Source organism: Puma concolor, chromosome B4 (assembly GCF_028749965.1).
Source record: "Puma concolor isolate L17-30 chromosome B4, mPumCon1.1.hap2, whole genome shotgun sequence".
NCBI lineage: Eukaryota > Metazoa > Chordata > Mammalia > Carnivora > Felidae > Puma > Puma concolor.
This window is the reverse complement of record NC_141673.1, coordinates 24,008,328-24,019,679: the sequence shown is the minus strand read 5'-3', so window position 1 is coordinate 24,019,679 and position 11,352 is coordinate 24,008,328.

Genomic DNA, 11,352 nt, shown 5'->3' with positions numbered 1-11,352 from the left:
AGTGTCTTTGCTGGTGCTGCTATCTCCATACACTTATCAAAAGCTTATCTTTGCCAAGTTCTCTTTGTAGATTTTCAGCCTCGACCGAGGGGCAAAGTGCCCTCTCCCCACTAGCACCTGTTGGCACCAGCACTTTATTCTTTTTTAATTTTTTAAAATGTTCATTTACTTATTTTTGAGAGAGAGAGTGTGCGTGCGCACAAGTTAGGGAGGGGCAGAGAGAGAGGGAGACCCAGAATCCGAAGCAGGCTCCAGGCCCTGCGCTGTCAGCACAGAGCCTGACAGGGTCCTCGAATCCACAAACCACAGGATCATGACCTGAGCTGAAGTCAGGCACTGAACCGACCGAGCCACCCAGGCACCCCTGGAACCAGCACTTTAAAGCAGCCTGGTTTATTCCCTCACTTTCATAAAAATCTCTTAACAATAGCCCCTGTATCTTACAAAACAGAGGAATGTTTGCAATATAGGTAGGTTTTCCTGGTTATACTCACTCCATCAAAGACGCTAAGATTTTAGGACAAGATTTGCCTTCACTTTAAGCTCTTAGCATCCTTCTGGGTGGTCATCAGTGGAGAAGAAAACTTGTCCAGGACCACTGCCTCAGAATAGAAGCTTGACCTTATGATATGGCAGTGGGAGGTCCACCTCCCCGTCCCACCCCAATCAGTTTGCATATACATATATAATATATAACTATAAATATTTTGTATCTGGGAGCGTCGAGTCCTATCAGAATTTAGCACAGGCCCATGCACGACCATCTCCCACTTGACAGAAGCAGAAGTCTAAGAAAGCCTCCCCCATCATTCACATTAACATTCCCCACCAGGATAGCACATTTATTGTAATTGATGTCCAGCTGAGGGAAGGTGTGCATGTGGGGGCAGGGGTTGTGTGGGAAACCTCTATACCTTCCTCTCTCTCTTGCTCCCAGAATCTCCCGTAGACCTTGAAGAGCAGGCCAGGTGACACCCCAATGCGAGTGTCCAGCCTCTGGCCATTTGTGTCAGCCACCATCATGCCCTGGGCTCCTGCCCCCAAATACAGATGCAAGTGACTTCACAGAAGGAGGTGGATGAGGACAACCTGGCTGATGGTGGAAGGGACAGTGGGGCTCAACACTGCTCATAAACAGGAAGGAGCCTGATTCCACCTGAGCCTCATTGAAGCTATCCATTTTATATTCTGTAAGATTAAGTTAATGGTGCTTGAGAACCCCAAAGAACAAACCGTCATTGTAAAAGACATTCAGTGTACTCACAGGCCTACTGACTGCCCACATTTCACATGCAGCTCCAAGTGAAGAACCACATTCTTTGAACCACATTCCAAATCCTGATGCCCCTTCCACACATGCCCCATTACCAGGGATGAAGTCCTCAGTGCCACCATAGAGCCTCTCTTAATGTTGCTGTGGAGTGCTGCTCCCTTCTGGTGAATTCCTCCATTCTGTCTGTGAATGGGGAGTGAGCAATATAACTGACAGCAGAGAGTGCTAGAGGCTATGTTAGATAACAAAAGACAAATGGAGGAGGCCCTTTTGGCATATCTTTTTAATTAGAAGAAAATGTAGGCCTTTGATAACAATATTTGTTACATTTCCCTAAATAGAGCACTAAAAAAAAAGCCCAACAGGTATATGGAAAAGTGTATGGGTGTTGAATCTCACATGTCCTTGGGTGAGATATTTAACCTCGATGCACAGCAACCCTGTCTATGATATGAGGACGTTGGGCTGTTGTAGGATTAACTGCGATAAAGCACACAGGTCATGAGATATATGGTTCTCTTCTTTCTCCTTTAAAGGTGAGAAAGAGAGAGGTAGAAAACCCTCAGCTGAGGGCTTACTGTTGATCTCTATGGGGGAGGAAAAGGTTTTCGTTGACCTCTTAAGGTCCCTGGCTGGGCCTGAAAATTAAACTGACAAAGATTAACAGGAGGAAAGCATACAAATTTATTTGTTTTTATATGACACAGGAGACTTCCTAGAGAAATGAAGAACAAAGAAACAGACCTGCTATTTTTACGCTAGGTCTGATGAAGAGTGGGCAGTCAGGGAGGGCTGTGATAGGTTAAGGATTATGAGTAAGTATAGTAAACTGGAGGAAATTTAGCAAGGGCCTATTTGTTCAGATTCTTTCTTTCCTCTGGTTATAAAGAGGGCATCTCTCAGAAGGGTTTTATGACCTGTTTCAGGGGAGAGGGGTGAGGCAGGGGAGGAGGTCAGAGTGACCTTCAGCTTGCAGTATTCAGTATGCCAAGGTGCCATATTTGGGAGTAGTGTATCCTGAACCCCATCATCTCCAGTGACTCATACATAGGAATTTGTGCACAAAAATGCTTGCTAAACTGTGCATGGTGAAGAGACTGTGTCTTTTCTCCTTTAGTCCCTTACTCCCGGTCCTCAGAAATTCATTTACTAAAATCTACTTTTGGGGGTGTGCGAGGAGATGGGAGGGGTCACACTTGGCTAAATGTCAAGTTGACTTCCGTACCTCTGTTTCTGTGGGCAGAAGCCCCGCTAGGGCAGGCCTCCACTCTGCTGAATGTTTTTCTGTCATTATATAAAGGAGACCAGCAAAGATGCAAATTGCTGAGCCTGCTCAGGGAGATGGGCATACAAAGAGGTAATTCAGGAGGACAAGTGTGGGGGGAGCCGAAGGGGGCAGAGGGAGGGAGGTGAAGGCAGGGCACATTCTTCGGGTTCTTTCTTCTGCCTTTTGTTAGCGGATTTATTGGGCTTGTTAAGGACTAAGGAAACACTGTGAGGCTTGGTGGCCTCTGGGCTTGGGAGGCCCTTCGTAATTCTAAACTCCAGGCATCTCGGGGCTTGCTGCCTTTTAGGACCCCCTGAGAACCCTGGGAATGGGCTCCTTAGAAATGCAGAGTTGAATCCTATTTTTGTTTGAGGTGGCAAGAATAGGACACACTACCTGACTCAGGCAGGTAGAAGTCACAGCCTCCTGGTGGCTGACACAAACCCCCAGTTCACCCCCATCTCTGATCCTGTCCTCTGTCCCTCCCCACCCTGACCCAGTCTTCTTTTCAGCAATAGGCCTGCCTCCTCCTGAACCTGGACTGTGCCCCCTGAAGGAGAAACCCAGCCAGGCTGCAAAGAGTGAAAACCCTATTAACTGCCATGAACACCTTTCTCCTCCACAGGACCTCACATGGAACCCTGCAGTGGGTGGGGTTTGGATTCCAGCAGGGGCAGAGCATGATGGTGTTTGGACCCCCACATTCTGGCCCCAGCCCTAATTGGCCCTGTGACTTTGGGCAAGTCACTGTCCTCCTCTGGGCCTCAGTTACCTCTTCTGTAAAACGAGGGGGTTGGGCTAGGATCTTCAGAGCATTGTCCTGCTCTGACAGGGGAACCCTCAGTGGCTCTAATTGCCTCATTAGAACACCAAGGAATGCCTTTCTAGTAATTGTCTCCCTGACTCCTGTCTTACCCACTCCCTACTGGGCTCTGCCTCCAAGGAGACAAAAGCAGCTGCTCTCTCCTCTGGGGCTTCCTTGGAACTGCCAGCCCTTCTTGACAGCGTATGTGTGCAGGCATTCTCTGTCTCTCTCCCTCTGTCTGAGGGCGAGAAGGGGGGTGCCCCTTTTGAGCCTGGCTCTTTCTCTTTTCTGCTTCTTTGGCTAGCATAGCTGGCCTCTGTCCCAGGTGAGATCAAAGTTTCCTTTATTGCTCTCCACCCTGCACATGGATTTGACAGTGGGTGCTTTACAAATAACCGTGTGTTACAGCTGCAATCAAGGCACTCAGAATCCAGGTAGAAGCTGAAATGGCTCAGATGCCAATGGCATGAGTCAGTGGAGAAAGTTAATCTATGGTAACTGTCTTTGAAGAAATATACATTCAGAGATTCAATGGCTGTCCTTAAAGAGATGGTCTCTTTGCTAAAAACCAGGATATTTCATTTTGTGTTTTAAGAACCAGGCACAAACGATGTAGATAGTGTGGTTTTAAACTTTGCTAACTGAGCCGGCCCTATGAATCTCTTACAAAACTCTCAATATGTTTAGGAGTGTGTGTGTGTTTCCCAGAGGTCAGGAAACAGTTTATGTGTGTCCTGCTGGGCATGTGCAGGGCTGGCTGGGCAAGAGATCAGAGATGCGGGAGGGGCTCGTAGGAAACTCAGGTCTAGTTGGAGACCAAAGAAACAAGCAAGTCTGATGGAATCCAGAACATCCAAGGTGTACGGAGAGAGCGAGTCTAGGAAGGCAGCTAAGGCAGGAAGGCTCTAGCACATTTGGGAAGATTACATCAGGGGGTGGGGGGTCTAGCATCTAGCAAGGCAGAGAATGAGGTACCAGCAGATAGGAGACGCTGTGTGATTTCTGATCCCAAAAAAGAGCGACTGCTCTTTGCCTTTTTGAAGTCTCCCTGGAGGGTGGGTGCTCATGGGTGCCAGGTTTGTGCCCCAGGACAGAGTTTTGTGTGTAATAGCCGTTCCCGATATATCCAACAGCCTTCTTTCAGTCATGTGGCATGAGATTGAAGAGTATGGATTCTGGCTTTAAACAGAATGGGTTCAAATCCTAGATCTGCCTGTTTACTATTTACTAGCTCTTTGCCTCAATTTTCTTATCTACAGACTGGGAGTAATAATAGTGATCACCTCTTAGGGTGATTGAGAGGATTAAAAGTGCCTACTACGTTGGAGGGTTCAATAAATGGCAAATACCATTATTTTGACCTTTACTTATTTTTTTAATTTTTTTTTTATTTTTTCAATTTACATGCAGGTTAGTTAGCATATAGTACAACAATCATTTACTTATTGAGTCCTCTAATAAGAGCCAGAGCACAGAAGGTTTCTTGAGATATTTTAGCATGCATCAGAATCCCTCAGAGGACTTATTAAAATGCAGGTTGCTGGGACCCATCCCAGTCAACACGGGGTATGGTTCGTGGAACATAGTCTGAGAATCACTGCTTTCTATGCTATACAGAAGACATGTGTCTAATTGAGATCATTATTTAACAAACACCTAATTACCCTTTACCATGTGTCAGACTTTGTATATATATACACAATGCATAGCATTACAAACATTGACTCATTTACTCCTCTAGGGACCCTATGAGGCAGGTTCCATTATACCCACTTAAGAGATGAGAACACTGAGGCACTCGCCCAGTTTGATGTGAGTTTCCCAGGTACTCTCCACTAGTAAGTGACCATTTTGTAAAACCGAATAAATGCCACAAGAGGTGCAGAACCACAAGAGAGGCATAGAGATTTTAGGATTTTCAGGGAGTTTTCAGAGTTTCTAGACTCTACAGTGCCTGGCTAGATCCTCACTGTAGCCCTGTGGGAAGGCCGTGTAGGTGCAGTGAAAGGAGTGGAGACTGGGAGGCAAACAAGGGTTAGAATCATAGTGTGGCCGGCCGTGTTTGAGCTGTGTGACCTTAAGCGAGAGGATTCATCTTTCTGTGCCATTTTCTTTGTCCAAAAGGAGATGAGAAAAGGATGAGGCTCACACAGCTTACTGGTGGGGGTTTGTGGGGAATGAAATGAGGAAGCTCCCATGAAGTGCTTGGAAGACAACAGACGCTCACTGAAGAAGAGTCTCACGTGTTTCCCACAGGTCACTGGCCCTGTTTCGCTGTGCCACCAGGAACAGCTTTTGCTTGATGGTGATAAGTATTCATTTCTCTCCACCCAGATTACCTTTTCCTCAACTCAGTTTTACTTTCTCTTTATCAATTTACAGCATCTTAGAATGATAGAACTAGAAAATACATTGGATCATTTATTCCTGGCTGTGTATATCCAAGTTACTTGGGGATTAAAAAAATACAGTTTGTTGGCATCCTGTGACAGATTGGGTTGTTCTTCAAAAGTATTCATCTTTCGTCCTAATTTCCATGGGAAGAACGTACTTGTCCCCTTTGATGTTAGCCTAGACTTTGTTGTGTTCAATTGAATATTCCAAAGACATGAGGTAGTACAGGCTTGAAATGAGCTTGTGACGGTAAGCTGGCTCCTTTGCGCCTCTGGTGTTGCCATGAGAAGACATGCATAATGTAGGACGTCGGTCTCTGGAGTAGGATAACGTGCATACACACGGATTAGAGCTGGGCTGCCCCAGCAGAGCCCAGCTCTCATCAGGCAACCTGCGGCTGCCCCCCGGATATGACTGAGCCAGCCTGGATCAGCAGAGCCAGGCAGCCCAGCCCAGCCAAGACCAGCTGACCTGCCCACAGACCTAATGGCCCAATGTCTCAGTGACATAAGCCCCTGAGATGTTGTGATTCTCTGTTAAGGGCCTGATTTGGGCTCTATCTCCAGATATTCTGAGTGATAGGCTGGGGAACCCAGGAATGTGTGTTTCTAAAATCCACCCCCCCCCCCCAATGTGATTCTGTTACTCAGCTGGATTTAGAAACCATTGCTCTCTGATCTCCTCCTCTCCTGGAGGGAGATGTTGAGACCCAGAGAGGTAAAGGGACTGGCTTGCCCGAAGTCTAAATACCTGGCAAGGGTAGTGTTAGTTTCCTTGATATTCTGTATTAATACTCCTTCTAGTCTATCACACTGTTCCCATAAAATAATTTAACATGGAAGAAGAAATCCTTCATGTCCCCATAACTGAGATGCTTTGGGCTGAAGTACTTCAACCCTATACTGACATCAACCCTTGGAAACCTATTGATGAAAGGAAATAACACAATAGAAAGAGTATATTGACTTTGGTTGTAATTGTATTTACTGTGCCAGATGCCTCAGCTCAGGGTAAAAATGCGGTCACTAGATCGTGGGTTTTAGAGGGAATTTAAAGTACAGTATTCTTTTTCAACTTGGGAAAGTTTATGCGATTTCTAGGCAATTATTTCCTGTAGGAATGAAAATATGTGTTACTCTTTCATCCTATTCCTCTTGCTGTACTTTTTCCTCATTAGTGGTTTCCTTCCTCTTGAGCTACAGTAATGCCCTCAAAGTACTGAATCTATTACAGCTGAAGTTGGTCGTTGCAGACCTGACAGAAATGCAGATTGGCAAACGGAAATGTCTGTCTTGATTCAGACTTATATTTACTGAGCACCTGTTATGTGCCCTGCTCTATGCAAACTGCTTTCGCACACACTATTTTTATTAAGCATATAGGAATTTACAAGGAGTGGGTGTAGACTGTGTAGAAGGAAGAGAAAGAAGACACTTATGGCTTAAGGCTGTTATTGCAGACTCTTTACGTGACATTTCTCTATTTGCCAACACTCTCCTGTTCAGTCTCCCCCATCTGTTAAGCAGTGAAGAATCATCTCTTTCCTGTATCACCCTCTAGCCCAAACATCACCTTTTCCCACTTGGTTTACTATACCAGGGACTACTTAAGTAAATACAGCCAGACAAGGTGCTAAATGTTTCCTGGCTGAACCAGGCAAGAACAGGGCTCCTTCTTGGTCTAAGCCTCTTCCTGCTTTTCACGTGGCTCATCGCAGTGCCCCTTAAGTCTTGTCGCACCTGTTCCCCCCTTTATAATCTCTCCTACCCAACTCAGCTGTCAAAATGCCACACCCCCATATCGCAGCTCTGAGAGGAGTCCATTATAGGATCTCCCTGCTAAAATCCTTCACTGTCCATAGGATCTCCCTGCTAAAATCCTTCACTGTCCTTCCTTTATGCCGTTGCTTGACTCCCATCTGATCTCTCCACTCTCCTCCAGACAGTGCCATCACTTACTTCCTACTCCTCTCCTTTTTCTCTTCTTGAAGTAGAGTGCACACACACACACACACACACGCATGCACGCACGCAACATGATAATCTCTTAAGGCCTTCATACCTTTCTTCATGCTTTTCCCCCAGCCCGAGAATCTCTGCCTCCATGAGCAGTCTGTTTCCCACAGGGGCCATGCAGTGTAAATAGGTGATGCAGCTGGGTGTGATGCGGCAGGGAGTGGTGGGGAGCATGGAAAACTGGGGAGGGCACAGCTGGTCTGAAGGGACCCATTGCTACCAGGTCCTAGTGAATGGATGCCGTGTCTTAGTGTGGCTCAGTACTGATATATCTTCTACATTTTTAGAAGCTAGATTTTGTGTCAAATCTCTAGAGTTTTAAAGGTGTGGAAGGACACTAAAAATTTAAAAAGCAGTTTTTTGTGTGTGTGCCAAATAAGCAGACCTGCTCTGTACCTTTTGTTTATTCAAATCCTACCAAACCTTAAAGTCCAGCATAGGCCACCTCTCTCTCCTGAAGCCTTCTTTGATGATTTGGGTGACTGTATTCTTTCCTCTCTGACTCCCGCTGTACAAAGAGACCTGGATAGTTACATATGTATACAGGGTCCAGAAGCACAGTACCTGGAAACTAAACCACCCACTGGCTGTGCAGCCTTGGGCAAGGTAATTAAGCCAGAGAAGCCCTATTTCCTTATCTCCGGAAGACAGGGGTAGCCACAGTCTGTTTCATAGGCAGGTGATGAACACGAAAAGAGAAGAGGGATATAAAGTACTCAACATAATGTCTGACGTACAATAAATTCTCTGTGAACATTAGCTATTATTACTTAATTGTTCTTTTTTTAAAAAATTTTTTTAGCATTTATTTATTTTTGAGACAGAGAGAGAGCATGAACAGGGGAGGGTCAGAGAGAGAGGGAGACACAGAATCCAAGCAAGCTCTAGGCTCTGAACTGTCAGCACAGAGCCTGACGCGGGGCTCGAACCCACGGACCGCGAGATCATGACCTGAGCCGAAGTCGGACGCTTAACCGACTGAGCCACCCAGGCGCCCCTACTTAATTGTTCTTAAGTGTTCCACAACCGTGAGCATCATCACATAGTGGTTACAAAGCAAAGATTCTAGAGCCTGATTTCCAGGGTTAAAATCTCTACTCTTCTACTTTCTAGCTGTGTGGCACCTTCTGTGCCTTAGTTTTCTCATCTGTAACATGGGGATAAGACAACTTACTGAGTTATTATGAGGAATTGCCTCCTGAGTCACTTTTCCCCAGCTCTCTTTGTGACATGGTTCTTTCTAATGTTGCATCAGTTCTCAGGGCACAGGTTCAGCTCCAGATCCAGTCCTGTTCTGCAATGATGGACACTAAGCAGAGAGCGTTCTATTAACCATTACCGGTAGAGGGTGCCAGAGGAGCACTGTGGGGGAGGACGGGGCTTTGCCTCTGGTTCTGGTGTGATGCCTTTTCCTTCTTGTTCCACCTGTTTGGTCCATGGCGGGAGGGCAGGGTAAGGGGGTGGGTGTGGTGGTGGTGGTGTATCTGTGTGCATCAGAATGTGTGTGTGTGTGTGTGTGTGTGTGTGTGTGCGCGCGCGCACTTGCTCTGGGGCTGCTCTGCCCCAGCTGTGTGCCCAGAGCGTGCAATCCTTTGGCCAACTTGCTGGACTGGCCTGGGCCTGGTGACCACCTTGCAGATGTGGTACCGGTGATCCAGGGGACCACCCCTCAAGATGCAGACAGTGACTGCTTTAGGTCTGTGCCTACAGACAGCAGTGCCCACTTCCCTCCCTGTGCCCTCCCCCAGCATTGACTCACCTGCACCTGGTGGGCTGGTGCCTGTTTGCTCTGCAAGCAACCGAGGGCCAGTTGTAGCTCAGGTAGGCCAGCAACTTCTTGGCCATCCATTTCCTCCAGGGAGGTCTGGTCCCCAGCTGGGGGTACTCTCACTCATCTTTGGGTACGCTTTAGAGAGCTCTTTACATCTCTTTATTTACTCCCTTATAATAGCTTAATAATTCTGTATATTAAACTGCCTGTGTTTAAATTGCTGTGTGATTTCTGTCTCCTGATTAAACCCAGACTGATACATAATCTTGAGTCCAAACCTACCCCTTTACAACTCAGACATCCTGCTTGTAGGCTTTTCTCCGGATCTGTTGACACTGTGTCTGCTTCCTTTCCTTCCAACATACTGTTAGGTGCTTAAGAGGTGATAATAAGATCTCATATACCTGGATGAATGTATGTTTACAAAACCCTTTAACCAAAAGAGACTAATGTGGGCTGTGAGCTAGACTGTTTGTTCTCAACGTGCTATATGCGGCAGAGAACCATTTTTAACACTTAATTTCCAAATCTGTCATAAACCTATACTTCTGCGAGGTATAATAAAAACGAAGTACTGGAAACATACGTTTTTAAAAAGACATACAAAATCTAAGCCTAATTTTTCTAGTATTCGGTCCAATAGACATAATTACTCTACGAAACTGCTCTGAAAGTTTCTAAATACTCACCGTCGATATTGGCACTTGTGGTGCCATAGGTGATGACACAGTGGACAGAGTCTGCCTTCGCCACCTCTGATCCGGGCTCCTCACCACTGCGGGTGGTGACACAGTGTTCTCTACTGACTTTCCCACCTAATCCTCTCACTGCACCTTGCTTGCATTTGGGGGTTTGCTCTACTGTTTCACAGAGACAGTGACAAGACTCTCGTCCGTCCTCTGGTCCTGTCCGCATGCCTTCCCCAGCACATGCTTCTCCTGGGTGTCACCTGCAGGAGACATCCTTACTTACTGCAATGACTCTGCTCTCTTTGTCGGAGCCACGGTCTCTCTTCAATTTATCGGGAGGTGGTAGCTGTGGCAGTAAAGTAGCCTCATATTTCCCCGGGCTCTAGGCCACTGAACTCATCAACAGACACACCACCACTCTTCCTCCCACCCCCCACTATGTTTGTAGCAGATAAGAGCCAGAATCTGAGGGATATTTGCATATGTGACTTGTCTTGATAGCATGGGATGCACCTACCATTACAGCCAAAAGCCATGTGGCAAAGCCTGAGTTCAGCCAATCAGACAGGAAAATACAGATGAACTGGCTGCGATGTCCAGCAAAAGCACCATAATTGCAGCTTTAAATGTTAAAATGGAGGCTAGCAATAGTACCCGATCTCCTTGTCCTTCTATTCTGATGTGAGTATAGCATCCTCCTATCTCTTAATTATTATCATTATACAAGCCTATCTAAAACTATATTTATAAAATTCTTTGTAATTCATGGTAAATCCACTGAGTTTATTTCCCCATCTTTCCTCTGGGTGTGTGACCTGCCTTCCCAGCTCAGTTTGTCGGCCAAAGATTTATTCTGCATTCAGTAGAGCTTCCATCCCATTGTTGGTGCGCACTAGATTGTAATAGAAATGCCAGGCCACCGAACTGTGAGTCGAAGCTGTATCACAATGATACTGCCCCAATTTTACAGATGCCGCCCAGTGCCAAAGAGCTTTAATAAAATGCTCAAGGTCACAGAGCAAATCCAATGTAGAATCAGGGGAGGGACCAGCTGTTGTGAATTCTGAGCCCAAATCTCTTTTCATTGTATCAGACTGCCTCTCAAAACCACACGAGATACTCTTATCAGTGTTGTTTG